We start from the raw sequence: 17,693 nt of genomic DNA, 5'->3' as shown, positions 1-17,693 counted from the left end.
ACCAGAGGTGCCTTCCTTGGCCATGATGCTGTCTTGTGATTGGCTGGACTGCTCCGGGGTTAAAAATAGCTCCGGGCTGTCAGGGAGAATGGATCCCCCCCACTCACCTGTCTTCCATTTTCCTCCTCTTCCTCATCCCCAATGTCCTCGTTGTTGCCTAAGGTGGCCTGAGACTCAGACTCCTGTGATGTATCCATGCTGCATTGAGGGTGGTGGTGGGGTCACCACCGAGAATCGCATGCAGCTCATTGTAGAAGTGGCATGTCTGTGGTGCAGAACTGGAATGACTGTTCACCTCCTTTATCTTCTAGGATGCCTGTTGCAGTTCTTTGATTTTCACATTGTACTGCTGCGTGTCCTTAGTGCAGCATTTCTCCCCCAATCAATCTTTTCGTAGATGTCTATGTTATTTGGCTGAATCGGAGATGTGCCTGAACAGACTCTTTCCCCAACAGACCAATAATATCCATCACCTCCTGTGTTCTCCAGGCTGGAGCACATTTGGGGGGTTGAGTCACAGGATCTGCTGGTGAGCTCTCTATGGTGATACAACAGAAAAAGGGAATTCAAAAGTGCAAGGGGCTGTAAGAGGGGAGGGGCTGTTTCCTGTGTGACTGGCTGCTGTTCAGCAGATTTAGAAATGATCTCCAGAACGGTCACAGTGTGGGAAACCTCCTGGAGGCCAATTTATTCAACTTGTTCAACACTGCGTCTATACTGCCTTTCTGTCAACCCATTAACATCAAATAAAGTGCTTGTGGAGGTGGAGTAAGAAGTCGATGTAACAGATGAGTTAGGTCGACGTAAAGCTTCTTCTGTCAACCTAAGTTTGTAGTGTAGACCAGGTGTAAGGGGACTTGTCCAAGTAAGAACCTCTTGGTTGCTCCAACCTGTACAGGGACCAAGAATTGGGGAGAGAAGTACAATGCTGAGTGCAGAAGAGAATTGGGCCCAGTATGGCTAAAACATATATTGTTCTTATTGATTGCCTTATCCCACTGGTTGAAGATTACTTCATTGATTATATTATTGTTACAGATCATCCTTTTTTTTTTTTTTTAATCTGTGTAATGTATCTTATACAGGTTTTTTGGATTGTTGCATCATATCTATAGCACACTTCATTTGAAACATATCTGAGTTAAGATTCATGCATGTTTATTCATATGAGATACATGTGATATTCATGTTTGAAAACATATTCTGAGAGTACTATTTCTTTTTCCCCTACCCTGAAGATAAAGTTTTGTTTTTCTGAGAAATGCTGATTCAGCCACAATGTCTACATTACACCGCTGACAGAATTGTAACATACTAAACAGATTCAAAGTGTCCCAATCATGAAAGTTTCATTGGCTACCAGGCCAATATCAGTTTGATTATCAAGCTGTCTTCAACGGTGACATATTGTACACTTTTGGGACTGGATATGGTTTGGAAAATTTTGGAGCTAATGATGTAATCCCAATGGTAGTATTTGTTAATAGAGCCAATCAGTCTGTGCACTGATATGTGTTCTAACGGTAATAAATATTGATGTACTTCAAAAAGTGATACAGGACTTTCAGATATATTTATATTTTACCCTAGGTATTCTAAATGCACCTTAAAGGCCTTTTGTCTGTGATAGCCCACGTTTGTTAACCTGTCAGGCATGCTGCAGAGAACTTTTTCCTTTTTAAGCGGGAAACTTGTAATAAAGATGTTGTGGATTGATAATTGAATGTGTTAGAGGATTTGTGGTTAGGTTGTTGGAGTAAGATATGTGAATTTTGTTTTACGGCTCAGTCCAGTAAATAATAAATTGAAACTTTAAATATTTATTTAATTTGGATGTTTGTTTTTAAATAAAAAGAAACAAAGAATTTACCCAGATGTTACTTTCCAAGGCATGTATTTTCATATTCTTATTTTTATTTTTGGCATTTGATATATAAATCCAATTTAATATGGCTAGTCAAAAATAGAAATGTTGAAGTGATTAGAAAAAAAAAAGTTTCTGTCTTACCAATGTAGAATAAAGGGACACTTGCATCTATGAAACCTGAAAGACTCAAAATACAACAAGGCTTCCACTTGCTTCTTAATATCTTCCTCGGTCATTAAACATCTACTCTGAACAAGGGCTACAACATGCTAAGTCCTCAGATTCTCAGTTGAGTGACCCCAAAACAACAAAGCAGTTTGTTGGAGTTCTCCCCATGGCTTTCAAGTCTGCCTATATTCTCTGCTGTTCTGAGCAAGCAAAGTATCAAAATACACAAGTGTCCTGCTCCATAAAAAGCTCATAAAGTAAGATTTTGTGTATTTAAACATGCTGCTTGTTCTTGACAATGCAGCACACAGGCATTGAAAGGGCATTGTGGCATGCACATATGTTCACACAAACCAAAACACAACAGCTAGGACTAATTTAGGCCTACAATATTTTAGAGACTCAAAATACTGAGTTAATTAAGCCTTCTCCATGAAAATTCATTTTTTTTCTAAATGTCTCTCTCTTTCTAATGAGATGCTTTGCATGTGTGTCGCATGTATTTTTGTAATGTGCCTAAGGCTGAGTTGAAGCTAACTCTAGGTTGAAATCTTCAATTGTTCAAAGTGGATGCAAGGTGGTTTATGCCCTTTGAGCATGATATGTAACATAGCTATTAAAAGAAAATGTGATTGAGTCAAGGAAATGATGTAAACTGTACTTGCTGTTGATTAGGCACTTTTAAGACTTTTTTGAGGTTGTGAAATAGAAGTACCAACAGATCAGAATCTTCATGAGATGAGAGGAATTATCCACACAACCCTATTGGAAAGTTATTTTGATGAAATAAGTTTGAAAATCCCATATGGATATTTTGGGGGGGGGCAATGGGCAATTTGCTCCATATGGCTGTGAAATTGCCAGCAACCATGTGCTAGAACAGTGGGATTTTCCAAATTCAGAAAGATGCTGTGACCAGACAAGATGAGAAGAAACCAGATGACAATAACTATTTCCATTGCTATGACCTGAGCAACTCCTGAGATATGAACTAAAGGTTGCTGCTATAACTCTCCAGGGTGTCATTTTCCATCTTATTCATCCTACATCTTCCCAGTCTTTTTTGTCTTCTGTCTAATAAAAGTTGATTTTGGCTACCTTCATGAATTTGCGATAACCATATTTTAAATGAAAAGCAAACTCAAGTAGCCTGATCTTGGTAGACGCCGAGCTAAATATTTTTTCCAAGACCAGGAGGCAAAGCTGCATATTCAGAGTAGCTAATATTATACAGATATGCTGTACCTGTGATATTTTTTTTCTAAGGAAAGAATCGCTAATCAGAGACTAAAGCTGACTTTCTAAAAATGTTTCACCAAATTGGAAATCTTTCCCAGGACTAAAAGCGGTCCTAAAACAGATTTATTTCTTTTCTAAACAAGGATATTTCAAACACTCAGGGAATTCTGGAGAGAGAAACAGGGAGATTATTAAAACAAAGATTTACTCAATAACTGTTATGGCGGGAGTCACCAGATGGCACTGTTTCCCATAGTCTATCAGGATTCTTTTCTTATTGTGCAAGGAGGATGCAGTCTTTGAAGACATGCTGTACTGTTAGTTTTGGGGTTCAGATTCTGTGGGGAGAACTGTGGCAAGCAGCAAAGGTATTTGCTCCATCCCTTAATCTCTATAACTAAAGTCAGTTCTTGGTAAGGAGTAGCTGCTTGGAAATAAGGTATTGGTATTTAGATGAGATCCCTGAAAGATGGGATTTCCTGCATGCGGTTTGTAATCATCTTTGTTGTACCAGGAGAAGACATTCGGCAGGGTGGACTATGGATATCTCCTGGGCATTCTGTGGGCATTCAGCTTCGGGCCCTGTTTTGTGGGCTTTCTCCAGGTGTTGTATGCTTCTGCGGAGTGTTTGCTCAAGCTCAACGTGACCCTGACTGAACCTGTCATCTTCGGTTGAGGGCTGTGTCAAGGAGTGTCCACTGTCACACCAGCTGTATGCTCTGGCCTTCAAGCCTTTCCTCCATCTCCTCCATAGGAGGTTGACAGGGTTGGTGTGCCATAAGCCCAAGTTTCAGATGATCCTGTCGGTGTATGCTGACAATGTGCTCCTTGTGGGCCAGGACCAGGGTGACCTGGTGCAGGTGGAGGCCTGCCAAACCTTCTACTCAGCAGCCTCCCCCGCCCTGTCAGCTGGGTCAAGAGCTCTGGCCTCAGGGTCAGGGATGGGTGGCAGATGAGCTCCTTCCCACTCGTGCTCCAAGCCTTCTGGTGGAGCATGGGTCCAGTTGTCTATCAGAGTGTCTACCTTTCTGCCACCCATCCCTCTGCATCAGAGAGCTGGCATGATTTGGAGGGCAGGGTGGCTGAGCAGTTGAGGAGGTGGATGGGACTGCTCTGGTGCCTTTCCCTAGGGGGGAGGGTGCTGGTGCTTAACGAGCTGGTCCTGTCCATGCTCTGACACTGGCTCAATGCCCTGAGTCTGACCCCGGGTATTCTGGCCCACCTCTAGAGGTTAACTCTGGAGTTCTTTTGGCTGGAGCTGCACTGGGTATCTGGGGGCATTCTGAGCTTTCCCCTGGAGGAGAGGGAACAGGACCTGCTCTGCCTCTGTAGTCAGGTCCATGTCTTCCACATCCAGGCCCTGAAGAGACTCCTTTATGGTGCAGGTAGTCTGGGGTGGAACACGCTGGCACATACCTTCCTCTGCTGCCTCAGAGGGCTCTGATACAACTGCCAGCTCTTTTATATTTATCTGAGGGTGTTCCACAAGACCTTTACAAGCTGCCAGTCTTCTATCAGAATCTCCTCAGGACCTGGAATCTGGTCTTGGCAACCAGGTCCATGGCGGCCACCAAGAGGGAGGATCTCCTCACGGAGCCCCTGCTTACACAATCCCCAGCTTGGCATGCAGGTGCTAGAGTCACCCTCAGTGCCCTGGGGTTGGTCCTGGCAGGGACCACCAGGATTGAAGACCTCCTGGACTACGACCGGGTGGAATTAGGTGGATCCCTTGATGCTCGGCCACTCCCCTCATGCCTCCCGGCCCATACTCCAGGATGTGAGGGCAGCCTTACCACCCACCTCTCAGGCTTCCTCAAGCGGGTCCCGTGGGTGGGTGCTCCCCGCCTGCCCCTCACCCCTGGCCCTCCAGATCTTGTCATTGGTCCTCTGCCCCATGAACCCCCCCTGGCTGTCGTCCCCCCCCCCCCCCCCCCGGCATAACTCAAGCCGTCTGCATGACCTGCAGCTGGTTCATTTCTGAACCATGCCATGGACACAACTTTGTGCTTGTGCTCCATACCTTTCACTTCCTCACCCTTGTGTCCCACCCTGACATCAAGCAGTGGAATCTCCTACTACCTGGTGAAGAACTCTGGTGGGCTAGTCTATATTCCAGGGACCCCTGGGGATTTTAGTTGGTGGCTCCTTCGTGGAGCCATGAGCATGGGCATGTACTTGGCCTTGTTCACCCCCCTCCCTGATACTTGCCCTTTCTGCAGCATGAGGGAGACCCTGGCACACGTTTATATAGAGTGCACCAGGTTGCAGCCCCTTTTCTGGCTCCTCCAGAACCCTCTCCTTAGTTCTGGCTTCACTTTTCCCTGCACCTCCTGATTTAAACATGCCCCATCCATGGCCCGGCGAAGTCATGAGAGATCCTCATCAACCTCCTACTAACAATGGCCAAGGTTGCCATCTATCATGTGTCCATCTATCATACCAGGAAGAGGATTCTGGATGGGGAGGTGCTCTGTGACTGTGGTGCTTATTTCTGCTCCTCCCTTAGATCACATGTCTGGGCAGAGTTCCTCTGTGCCACGGCCACTGGCTCCCTGGACACCTTTGAGGAGCAGTGAGCACTGTCTGGGGTTCTCTGCTCTGTGTCCTCTTCTGGCTCCTTGCTTTTGACTCTGTGACCCTCACTCCTATCCCTGTTTTATCATTTTTGTCCCCTGAACTTGCTTGAGCCCTTGGTTCAGTAGCATCTCCCTTTAGGTTGAGGAAAAGGCCTTCAGATGTGGGTGGGCTTGTGACTGCCCACCCTCCCGGTACTCATATCTTCTGGATCCCCACTGAACTGGAATACTTCTACTGCCAGGGGCTCTGTGGTCGAGGTGGGAGAGTCAAGGATTTGCCCCTTATTTTAAATTGCAAATATTGGAAAATATATCTAAAACATATTAAGGCGAACACTTGTTGAAGTACTGTGTAAACTACTGCAATTGGTGTATTTTCAACACTATCACCTACATTTCTCCTTACATATAGTTGTATTTGTCATAGTCTCTGGGCAGGCTGCCCCTTTTGAGATCCTTTCCATCCCCCAGAATGCAAACCTTTCAAGCAGCAGGCCTTTGCCTCCACTTCTCTTGGTGTGGGATCCTGCAATCTAACCATAACCTGAATTGGTCTCCAGGTTACACCTCCCTGGGTGCCAGCCATGTTATTTTGAAGACCCTACCAAATTTCATTTTGAAGCCTGTGATCAGGAAATGTTTAGTGACACAGACGCAGTTTCTCCAAAACAAATGATTTATTTATTTGCCCAAGTGGTATAGGGAGCTGAGAGAAGTAGGTTTTAAAATAAGAGACCTGTATACCTGTTGTCTTACCTAAGCTTGGCATTCCCCTTAGCCCCAAGGTAGCTATGGCTCAGCTGTGGTATCCCCTGTTCTCTCTGGCACCAAGTTTACAGCTAGCTGGCTGCAGACTCTCTGGCTCTGACCGTGTGTCAGCCTTGGTGCCTGCTGATTGTGTATACCTCTGTCAGCCTCCAGCTAAGCGAACCACTTCCCCCTTCCCTTTCTGCTGGGGACACCTTTTTAACTGATCAGGGTCTTTTGATCTCAGCCCTAGCCTTGGAAAGAAAAACAACATCCTAATCTGAATAGTGCCCACCAGACAGGTTTTTCTTCTACCTGGTGACCTAGTAGCCATTGCTCATAAGAGGCTATCTTATCTGTGTCATTGTTTTACCCTTCCTAGGTTCCTTAACAATTCCTCTTTATAGCCTCCTATGATCTGATTATATGCATTTGGTCAGGCACCATCATAACATTGAACAGGAAAACAAAGCCTACATAATATTCCTAAATAATACAGACCTTTTCCCAGTTTGACACAGTACTCATCATAAATACCATGTTATTTGTTATTTAATAAATGAATCAGGAGGCATTCTTATGGAAAGGGGTTGCAAGCATTTTCCAGATATTTTTCTTACAGAACTGTACCGTATTCTTAGTCCATTAATTTTAGTCACTGTGCATTTTACAACAAATGTCACAACATTTCTAGGATAGCAGACATCTCGAATATTGTAAAATATAAAGAGATTAGAACTGGAAAGAACATTTTCTATTAAAATCTTCATTATCTTGTGTAGAAAGTAGTAAATTAGTGTTGAAATTCATTGCTGTTTATTTCATGAATCAACACTTTAATTTGCCAGTAGGCCAGTCTTTTTTTCCCTCCTCTAGGCTATTTAAATCTGTCCTTGCATTTAAAATTAGACCTTAACTTTATTTCATATTTTAGGTATTCCTTTTGACTCAAAATCTGAGTGTTTTGTACCTTGACCAAGATTTCCAATGTATCTATAGTGCCAACATATATAAGGGTATGTGTATACTGCATCTCAAAGTGTCCTTCCCAGCTAGCTAAAAATAGTAGGGTAGGTTGGAGTAGTACGTGCTGCAGCTCAAGCTAGCTGCCTGACTACAAACCTGGCCAAATCACCTGCATACACTTGGGCAACTAGCCCAAGTCACCACCTGTACTATTCCTTGCCACACTACTATTTTTGGTGCAATAGCTCAATCAGAGCTGCTGCATGTCTGTCTATCCTCACAGGGAAGTAGGCTTCTAGCTGTAGTGTAGACATACCTCAGGTGTCATTACATACTGCCAGTGCCTGGTAGTGCACTGAAAATCTGAGTTCTGGCTCCTCTTCAAGTGGGCACAAATTAAACCTGATTTTTTGCATGTATTTCTGCCCAGATTTAAAATTGAAGGCAGTCTAAGTACCCTGCCTATCTCGTTTCCACTAGAAATCTTTTAAAAAAAATAGTTTTAAACTGAAATTTTGAATCAGCTCTTAGTCTACTGTATCCCTAAAGGTAGAACACAAAAATCCTTTATGATTTTTAAACAGCAGAATTGGTGAAAATTGAGGTTTGAAGCATGTTGGTAGCACTGCTTCACTTTTCTGTCTGACCTGTCTGATGACAAATCAGTAGTTTGTTGAGGCCAGGCTGCCTGTATTTTTTGTCCTCTGGTCACTCATTAGGTTGATCCAGTTCAGCATGAAACACTAAAGGGATGGGTTTTGTGTACAAACCCCATACTAAGCACAGACGGAAGAGAGATGAGCTTACAGGCAATCAGGCTGATCACACCTCCGGACAACTGCAGGAACTGCCAATCCCAGGGGCATGCACCCACAGCTGTGACTAATAAAGAAAACAAGCCCAGCTATAAATAGAGGAGAACAGAGAGCGGGAACAGGAGGTAGAAAGGCCTGGGATAGAAAAGGGGTAACAGCCTCATATCATGCTGCCTCTAAGAAACTGACAATGAGACAAAAGCATAGGAGTTCAAGGGCCAATAGACTCAATTCAGGTTAAGAGTTTATGGTCTGGTCTAATTGCAAGTGATTTAAAGAAGGCCTATTAGAAGAAAGCTTTGGAGCCCTAGAGAGATTGCACCAAGAGCAGTTGGCACTACTGATTCTGCCCCCCACTCTGAAATGGAAACCTAAGGTTTTAAAACACCTATAGTATTTTAATACTACTTTACAAATACATTTGAGTTTTGTTCTTGAAATGGATGATACTACAAGTGGTAATTATTCTGTTTAAACATATTCAATATTTGCCAAGCAGGGAAAATCCCATATCTAATTTTCAAGTCTTCCCTAGTCTCAGAATTACAAATATACGGCAATATTTCTGTGATTGCTGGGCCATTCAACTACTCTATAAGAGACATTAAAATTCTCAGACTGGTTTTATGACAAGGAGTATGCCCTTTCTCTTCTCACATTATTGTTTGTCCTTTGATATCATTGGCATGTTATTTCCAGTATTCTGGCATTTCTGGCATTGAGATATGTTCTTCATGCTTTTGACCCACATGGGGTGTTAGAGAGGAAGGGAGGCACATTTTAAAGGAGTTTTGCTTTACACAGGAAAGATAAACATGGTTTAGATCCATATTCCTGTTGTTCTACATTTTCTCCAGGTACCAATTAGCTCTGATGCACTCAGTCATGTGATGGATGAGAGTTATTTGTGTGACTTTGAAAGTGACTAGATATTACCCATAGGCTGAAAACCTGTAGAGATAAAATCAGCAACAGAAATCACATAACTACTGTCATTCAATACTCTAGTTAAATCAGATTGTGTGTGTTGTTTTGTAGCACTCAGGAGTAAAAAGGTTCACTATTATTGCTACAATGCAATATTGCTATAGATCCCAACCTTTATATGAAAGTCTCCTACTGTATCATCTATAAACCAGTAATATCTGAATGAAAGTATATGGGAATTAGTCTATGCAATCAAGAAAAACAACTTTTAAAGTTGGTAGGTAGTCCCAGTCAAGATAAATTACCTTCTGGGATGGATGGGATAGTGATTCAAAGAGAAGTGGTATTGTTGTATCATTCTATTGTATTGCTTTCTTCATTGGCAAGTCTAAATATGGAAACTGCATATTTAAAACATTGTTTGAATTCAAACAGGTGGAAAGTCTCTATAATGGGGAAAAAAATATTTCAAGAAGTACAGAGCATTGTATGGTAACTGATGGCTGTAATTAGATCTGGGCAAACTCTTTGCAGTGAATAATTTATTTGATTATTTCAGACCTTTTTCTGCTCACTGAATTATTAATACACAGAATTTAATTATTATGAATGTGCTCATTTGAAAATGAATTCTGTAAGTAAATATATTTCATATTGTGGGTTGTTCATGAAATATTTGTTCCACAAGTTTCTATTTGTAGCTCTTAGTGTGTGTCCTGACCCTTTCTTATGAAATTTATTTTCTGTTAGGAGGATTAACACTTTTTTATAGACAATAAAATGAAAAGACAAGAGATTTCAAGGGGGCTTTATAAATACATGTTTGCACAAATACTTGAGACTTTATTATGACAGATTTTCCTGTTTAAAAACAGTAGTATGAATATTCACTGAAACAAACAGAAGGAATTACATATACTGTTGAAACAGATTCATAAGCCTGCTACACTGATTTACACTGGTTGAGGACCTGATCCATAATTCATATTAGAGTAAATATACGTGAATACACTTGCCGTAGTCAGCCAATTCTGTCTTTAAGATTTTTTCACTTATGGTACTTATTTCATAGTGTAAAAGTGTTTTTAAAAATTCACTGTACTACTAGGCTGCACACTTTGCTGGAGTACTGAGTGGCTCAGGGAATTCTCAGAACAATATTGGAGCCTTCCAGATTCGGGTACCCAGTATTAACATGGCCGAAAAATTATCTTTTGATGTATTTTCAGTGGCCAGCTGGCATAGTTTTAGACCAGTTCTCAGGTGACTCTAAGAATGTTAAGGCTACTGTGTCAGGGAGCAAATAATCTGGACCACAGTTTCCAGGGACGTCTGTATGGTACCTTTCACAAGCGCTAAATTAATTTTAACAATAATAAAAATCTCAGAGTAGGAAATACCAGAGAGAAAGAATTAAAACTCAGTCATTTAATGGTATTAACCCCCTGCCCTCCTTGCAGCAGTAACTAGAATGTTAGCCTTAGGACAAGTGTGACATAATTATAAGTGGTATTTCACTTTCATATTTGTTTTTGCAGAGTGCCTTTTGTAAATTCAATAAATGTCAGGTGACTTTTTCAAACTGAAAGGCTTGGTGAATTGTACAAAATTTCATATACATTTTTTTTTGTTCAGGAATCACTGTTTTAGGAAGATAAACCTAGAAGATTTATACAGGTCTTTTATTAAACAATTCTCCCAACCTTCCCTTGATTGATGGCTCTCAAGAATATTTGTCTTAAGGTCCTTGAGTTCATAGATAAGATATTGTGTATTGAGAAGCCATAGAAGCAGACAGTGAGATATAGTGTTGCCAAATAGTTTGTGGATAATTTATTGCACCAGTAATGAGTCTCCTTCAATTCCATGTAGGTGTATTATTTAACATCCTTTTTAGTAATGTGCACTCTGTGCTTAAACCCAACTCTTGCTTCCACTGTCAGATTAAAAGAATCATTATGAACTGGGTGTAATGCTGTTGAAAACCATATTTAATTCCAGACCAATCTGTATTTTTTAAAGTTGTTTACCAATACATTTTGAACTAACCAAATTCAATTAAACTGGAAAAATGTCTTTGGGGCTGATTCTGATCTTGATTTTAGTGAAGTTATTCCATATTTACATACCAGAGATCAGAATATGACTCTTGTTTATATTCCTATTTACATATTGCAGAATTAACGGTCTCTGGTAATCGGTGCCAATTGATTAAAAAACTTTGTCATTTTTCCATCAAAATTCTCCAGCTGAACATCCAATCTTAAATTCCTTTCTAAATTCTTCCTGTATGATAGCCACCTACACCTCTGTCTTCCTAATGATTTCATCTACTGGTAAACTGATGTGCCCTGACTTATGAACGAACAAGATTGCTGACATTATTCTATAGGATTTTTAAAATTGTTGTTGTAAAGGTTGATAAGCAACCATTATTTGTTCTATTGCTCTTGTATGTCTCTAAAATATGAAGAACACTATGGCACATAGAGATCATGTTTTATAAGGGTAGATTTGGTATGTCTGGGTTAAATGACTTTCAGTATGGAGTATTTGGGTTGAAGTTTCTATTTACAAATGTAGAGACTATATACTTTTTGTTCTAAGGATTTGCTTTACTAATAGTCTAGAGTTCATCCTATTGTGCTTGATTTAGTTAATTAAAATATTTTCTATCTTGTTATTACCCTCTTTGTTTTATAGTGACCTAAAGACACAATTGATCAAGTAATATGGAAAAGTCCTCATGCATTGCTGCAGGCTGTCTTTCTATTGTCACTGTAATTTTACACGTGTCCAGGATTGTTAATCTTGATTTATGCCATATGCATGTTTTTCTGTTTTGAGTTTTATTTTACAATAGCTTACTTTTAATATTTTCCTCTGCAAATATAAAACTATCATGGTGTACTTAGTATAGTGACCACCTAGAGAATTCTGTTGCAATGTTAACTACAACACATGTAAGAAATTTTATTGATGACTATATAATTCTTTTCTTCCAAAAGAATTACAAAGCAAGTTACTGGACTTGCCTCATCCATTACTAAAGTTCAGCTGCTGCTGGAGTAGATGTTTATATGTTATTACACACTATTAGAGTGCCAACAACAACAGTTTAGAACTAAAAATTAAGAACATTATATCCAGTATTTTGAATCTGGACTTTGTCTCACCCTACTGTGCCAGTTTTTTCTTTGATTTATTTTTGTGTTAAATAAATAACTTAAGAAATGAGAAGGAGCTAAGTACATTAATACATTTTAAAAATGTTAAAAAGGCTCTAAATTCATGACCTTTACCTGATACTACAGCACCATCACTACGACAGTGAAAATACTGTTCTAAAATGAATGACTGTTGATTAATCTCCCCTTCTGAGTTTTGATGTATGATTCATCAGTGTTTTTCACTTAGAAAGCTTTTTATTGTGTTTAAGGTTTCAGTACTATATTCTATCTTTCATGGTACTGAAGTGCTGCTGGAGGAATAAATAGACCAGGTGTTTTGAATTTATATTTTGAGATCACTTTAATGATTTTCACCAGATGCCATTTTTATTAAGCAATAGGAATAGATTTTATAGTGTTCCACTTGAAATCCAAGTCCTACAAAAATCAGTACCCATATTTGGATTTTTTCCCCTTCTCAGTGGAAACTAAAGAGAGAAATTATGGAAACTTAAAACTGATAACTGGACCTTGAAAAAGCTGAGAACAGAGAACCAGTGCTTTTAAAAGAGAATTAGATCTGTTTTGTATGAGGCAAATTCAATTGTGATAGAATTTTCAAAAGTTCTTAAGAGTCTAAATGAGCACCCAATCAAGAGTCTAAGTGTAAGTGATTTTCAAGAGAGGGTGTAACATTAACCTTTGGAGTTGGTGGACACTGATCCCTGTCACACGACAAAAAAATAAGCTTTTATAATGCTGGGGCTAGAAAAAGTGGCCTCTCTCTTACAGCACACCTGTGTCTCAGTGCTATTGCTGTAGTTGCTGATGACTCTGTACCATGGACTGAATGAGACAAATTTTGGGACATTCTGAGAATGGCCAAGATTATAAGCATCCAGATGGGATTTTTCAAACTGGTCAAGGTCAAATCCCTGTAAGATTGTCATAGTCAGGAGCCATCTAAGTCATTAACACATTGGTGTTGGAGTGCTCAGATATTTGTGCAGCTTTGGAAAAATCTGGCTTTTGAGACATTCCACTGTGGGGGGTGGAAAACAGGTTAGTTAAATGGACATAAGACAATTGAGTGCAATGCCAAATGTGATTTAAAAAAAAACACACACACACAGTAGGAGAAAGGGAGGTATTGTGGGAGCAGAAGGGAGAAGGAATGGGATGCATTGGTATATAATAAGTGGTGAGAGAATGGACTAAAAGTGATTACTTTTTTTTCCTCAGCCTTTTGGCTGTTGCCTAAGAATGTGTTGTGACATGCAGCTCCACTACTTGGAGACCTGAGTTGGGGAGGGGGTTTCTCCTAGAACTCCAGAAAGAAATCACAGCCAGTGTGGAACCGAACGTCCAACACTATCTGTGATTTGGGGGGCGTGTCATAACTATAAAGGGAAGGGTAACAGCTCTCTGTGTACAGAGACTCCAAATCCTTTTACCTGTAAAGGGTTAAGAGGCTCGGGTAACCTGGCTGACACCTGATCCGAAGGACCAATAAGGGGGCAAGATACTTTCAAATCTTGGGGGGGGGAAAGGCTTTTGTGTGTGCTCTTTGTTTTAAGGGGTGGTTCGCTCTTGGGACTGAGAGGGACCAGACATCAATCCAGGTTCTCCCCATCTTTCTAAACAAGTCTCTCCTATTTTCAAACTAGTAAGTAAAAAGACAGCAAGGCGTCTTAGATTTACTTTGTTTTCTCAACTTGTAAATGTACCTTTTTACCAGAGTGTGTATCTTTGTTTGCTGTACTTTGAACCTAAGACAGAGGGGGGTCCTCTGAGCTCTTTAAGTTTGATTACCCTGTAAAGTATTCTCCATACTGATTTTACAGAGATGATTTTTACCTTTTTCTTTAATTAAAAGCCTTCTTTTTTAAGAACCAGATTAATTTCTCCTTGTTTTAAGATCCAAGGGGGTTTGGATCTGTATTCACCAGGAGTTGGTGAAAGGAGGGTGGAAGGAAGGAGGGGGGATGGTTAATTTCTCCTTGTTTTAAGATCCAAGGGGGTTTGGATCTGTGTTCACCAGGGAATTGGTGAAAGGTTTCTCAAGGCTTCCCAGGGAGGGAATTCTTGTGATGGTGGCAGCGGACCAAAGCTAAGCTGGTAGATAAGCTTAGAAGTTTTCATGCAGGCCCCTACATTTGAACCCTAAAGTTCAAAGTGGGGATCCAGCCTTGACAGGGGCACTAGCCTTGCTCACTTCTGGTAGAGGTGGGAGTGAAGGTGGTTGATAGAGGATTGTGTTGATTGCTCAGAGAGGACATCCATATGGATGAAGAGGGTTGTTTTACTATCACTAGAACTTGTGGGAATGCCAGGCAATACAGTATGCATGGGAGGCACAGGAAGAAGTATGTGTCAGTCTAAGTTCTAGTCTACAGTCTGAGGCACTACCTCTTTATCATATTTACTGTGACAAAGTTGGAATTTTTTGTAATATTTTTATAAAGCCTGTGGGTGCTTCAGTTTCTCGTTGTACTTTGCATTGCTAACCAGTGTGTGTGTGTCGGGGGGTGGGGGTGGAGGGAGGGTTAAATCTGCAGCATTTTAGTCAGCAAGTTATGATCCTATTTTGATTAAAGTAATTGCATTGCCTGATTACTCTCTGGGTGCAGGGTAAAGCAGTGTCTTCCTTGCCTTCTCCTTATAGCTAAGGCCCTACCAAATTCATGGTCCATTTTGGTCAATTTTATGGTCATAGGATTTTTAAAATTGTACGTTTCATGGTTTCAGATATTTAAACCTGAAATTTCATGGTGTTCAAACTGCAGGTGTCCTGACCCAAAGGGAGGTTGTGTGTGTGTGTGTGTGTGTGTGGAGGGTCACAAGGTTATTTGTAGGGGGGGTTGTGGTATTGCCACCCTTAGTTCTGCACTGCTGCTGGCGGTGGCGCTGCCTTCAGAGCTGGGCTGGGGGAGAGCAGCAGCTGCTGGCCGGGAGCCTAGCTCTGAAGGCAGCGACACTACCAGCAACAGTGCAGAAGTAAGGATGGCATTGTATGGTATAGCCTGACTTCTGTGCCGCTACTGGTGGGGCGCTGCCTTCAGAGCTGGGCACTTCACTAACAGCCGCCACTCTCTGGCCATCCAGCACTGAAGACACTGCAGAGGTAAGGGTGGCAATACCATGACTCCCATACAATAACCTTCTGACCCCCACCCTCCCACACACACACAATTCCCTTCTGGGTCCGAATACCCAGTTTGAGAAACGCTGGTCTCCCCTGTGAAATCTGTATTGTACACGGTAAAAGTACACAAAAGACCAGATTTCACGGTCCATGATGTGTTTTTCACGGCTGTGAATTTGTAAGCCCCTACTTATATCCCCCAAATTTTATTGTCTGTACTTAGTCAGGATAAACCCCATAGCTTATCCTCTGGTGTGCTGCCTCCCTTTTGATTTTTACATCCCACTGGGTGACTTCTTATGTAAATGGGCCTTCCTCTCTGTTGGCTTACAATGCTTAACTTACATGTTCCCAGTATCCTGAAGAACCTCCTTGCAGCAGGCCATGGCTCTATTCTCTCCTGGATCAAGACTTCTCTAGGGTATATTTCTCACCTCCACATCCCACAATGCCACTCCTCTCTTAGCAACATTGTTTCCCCATAGCTTTCATCTTTCCCTTCCCTTAACCGTTAAACTTTCTGCCTTTTACCAAACAACAACACCCTAAACCTCTGCCCTCATTTCTAGGACAGCAAATTTACCTTAGCACACATTCTTAACTGATAAATGTTTATGAGCAAAAGAATAGGAGAGTTTAATATTTGCCTCAGGTCAGTATCCCTTTGCCTTACTGAAAATATAAAAAGAAAGGAGGGTTCCATAATAAGTGTATCATCAGGACAGGGATGAGTAAATGGATCTCACACAACAGATCTTTCTGCACAGAAGCACAGTTCCTACCATCTCTTGTCCATACAAAAATCAGCCCAGATTTTCAACCAAGGCAGGTTTCTAACATTTTTCTTAAATCCCATGGAAATATGGTATACACACACCTGAGTACTTAACACTGTATTTTAGAGTTTTTGAAAATCCATGCATGTGAATGTATTGGTATTTCTTTTTAGAGTCCCCATATTTTCAGCCTGAGTTGTGCTTGCAAATTCGGAGTAGAGGAGTATGGAAGGAAATGAAGTATTTGCATGAGGTTACCTCCTTTATTGTCGCTTTTAGGCTTTCATAGATATGAGTCTGTCTATCATGAACCTAGGATTTATAGACTTGCAGGCCTGGTGTGGACATAAGGTTTGAAAAATGTTTGGCTAATGTTAAACACTGATATAATGTTACATCTCATCATATTTCGTGGAAATAGTGTTGGTACTGTCTACATTTACTAATTCTGAACCAATTCACAAAACAAAAAATCATTAATTATTCAATTGTTTTATTTTACAGAGAGTTAATTGGATGGTCATTAACAATATTAACCCCCTTCTGTATAAAGGCACCTACAGATCTACATTTGGTATTTCTGTCTTTGAAATGTAACAAATGGATGCTACGAAGAAGACAGAATGGCAAGATTGTAGAGAAGGGAAGACAGGAAAAATAGCTAATAATCCAGCTCTTTGTAAAAATGAGTGGAAAAAACAGAGTAAAATTAAATCCATAGAAGATCAGGTGGAGCTAATTGAGCAGGACTGAAAAAGGAAGTCCATGGTAAAGGAATCAGAAAGTAGCGTATAACAATACAATTAAATGTTAGGTTATCACCAGAAAATATATTTTTTTATTTTGGCCACAAAATCTGCCTGCTTGTCATAGTTCAATATATTTGCAGGTGATTTTTTCTTCCTTTATTGAAAACTAATCTGAACTGTGTTTACTGAGAGTAGGAATGAACTAACCAGGTAAAAGGAGATTTTAGATCACTTCAGATCTGGCTAATCAGCTGTCATAGAACACAGCTAGCCACCAACCTTTGTCTGTCATTAGTTGTACATATACAAAGCCAACATACCCACAAGTAGCCTAAATGTTTTTAGGATAGGAGTTAGTAGGTTGGGTAGGTCATGTCCTCCTCTCCTAGTCATATCTTGAGCATATACATACACTTGGTTTTGTCACTTTCTTAAAGCTACAATTATTAGCTATGTTTTGTTCTTGTTGCATCTGTTTCATTTATGACTACTGTATTAAAGTTTTCTCTTCTGTGCCCTAGCATTAAATGCTATCTTGATAAAATACA

Source organism: Terrapene carolina, unplaced genomic scaffold (genome assembly GCF_002925995.2).
Source record: "Terrapene carolina triunguis isolate 2854851 unplaced genomic scaffold, T_m_triunguis-2.0 Scaffold66, whole genome shotgun sequence".
Taxonomy (NCBI): domain Eukaryota; kingdom Metazoa; phylum Chordata; order Testudines; family Emydidae; genus Terrapene; species Terrapene triunguis.
Note: the sequence above shows the minus strand (reverse complement) of the source record.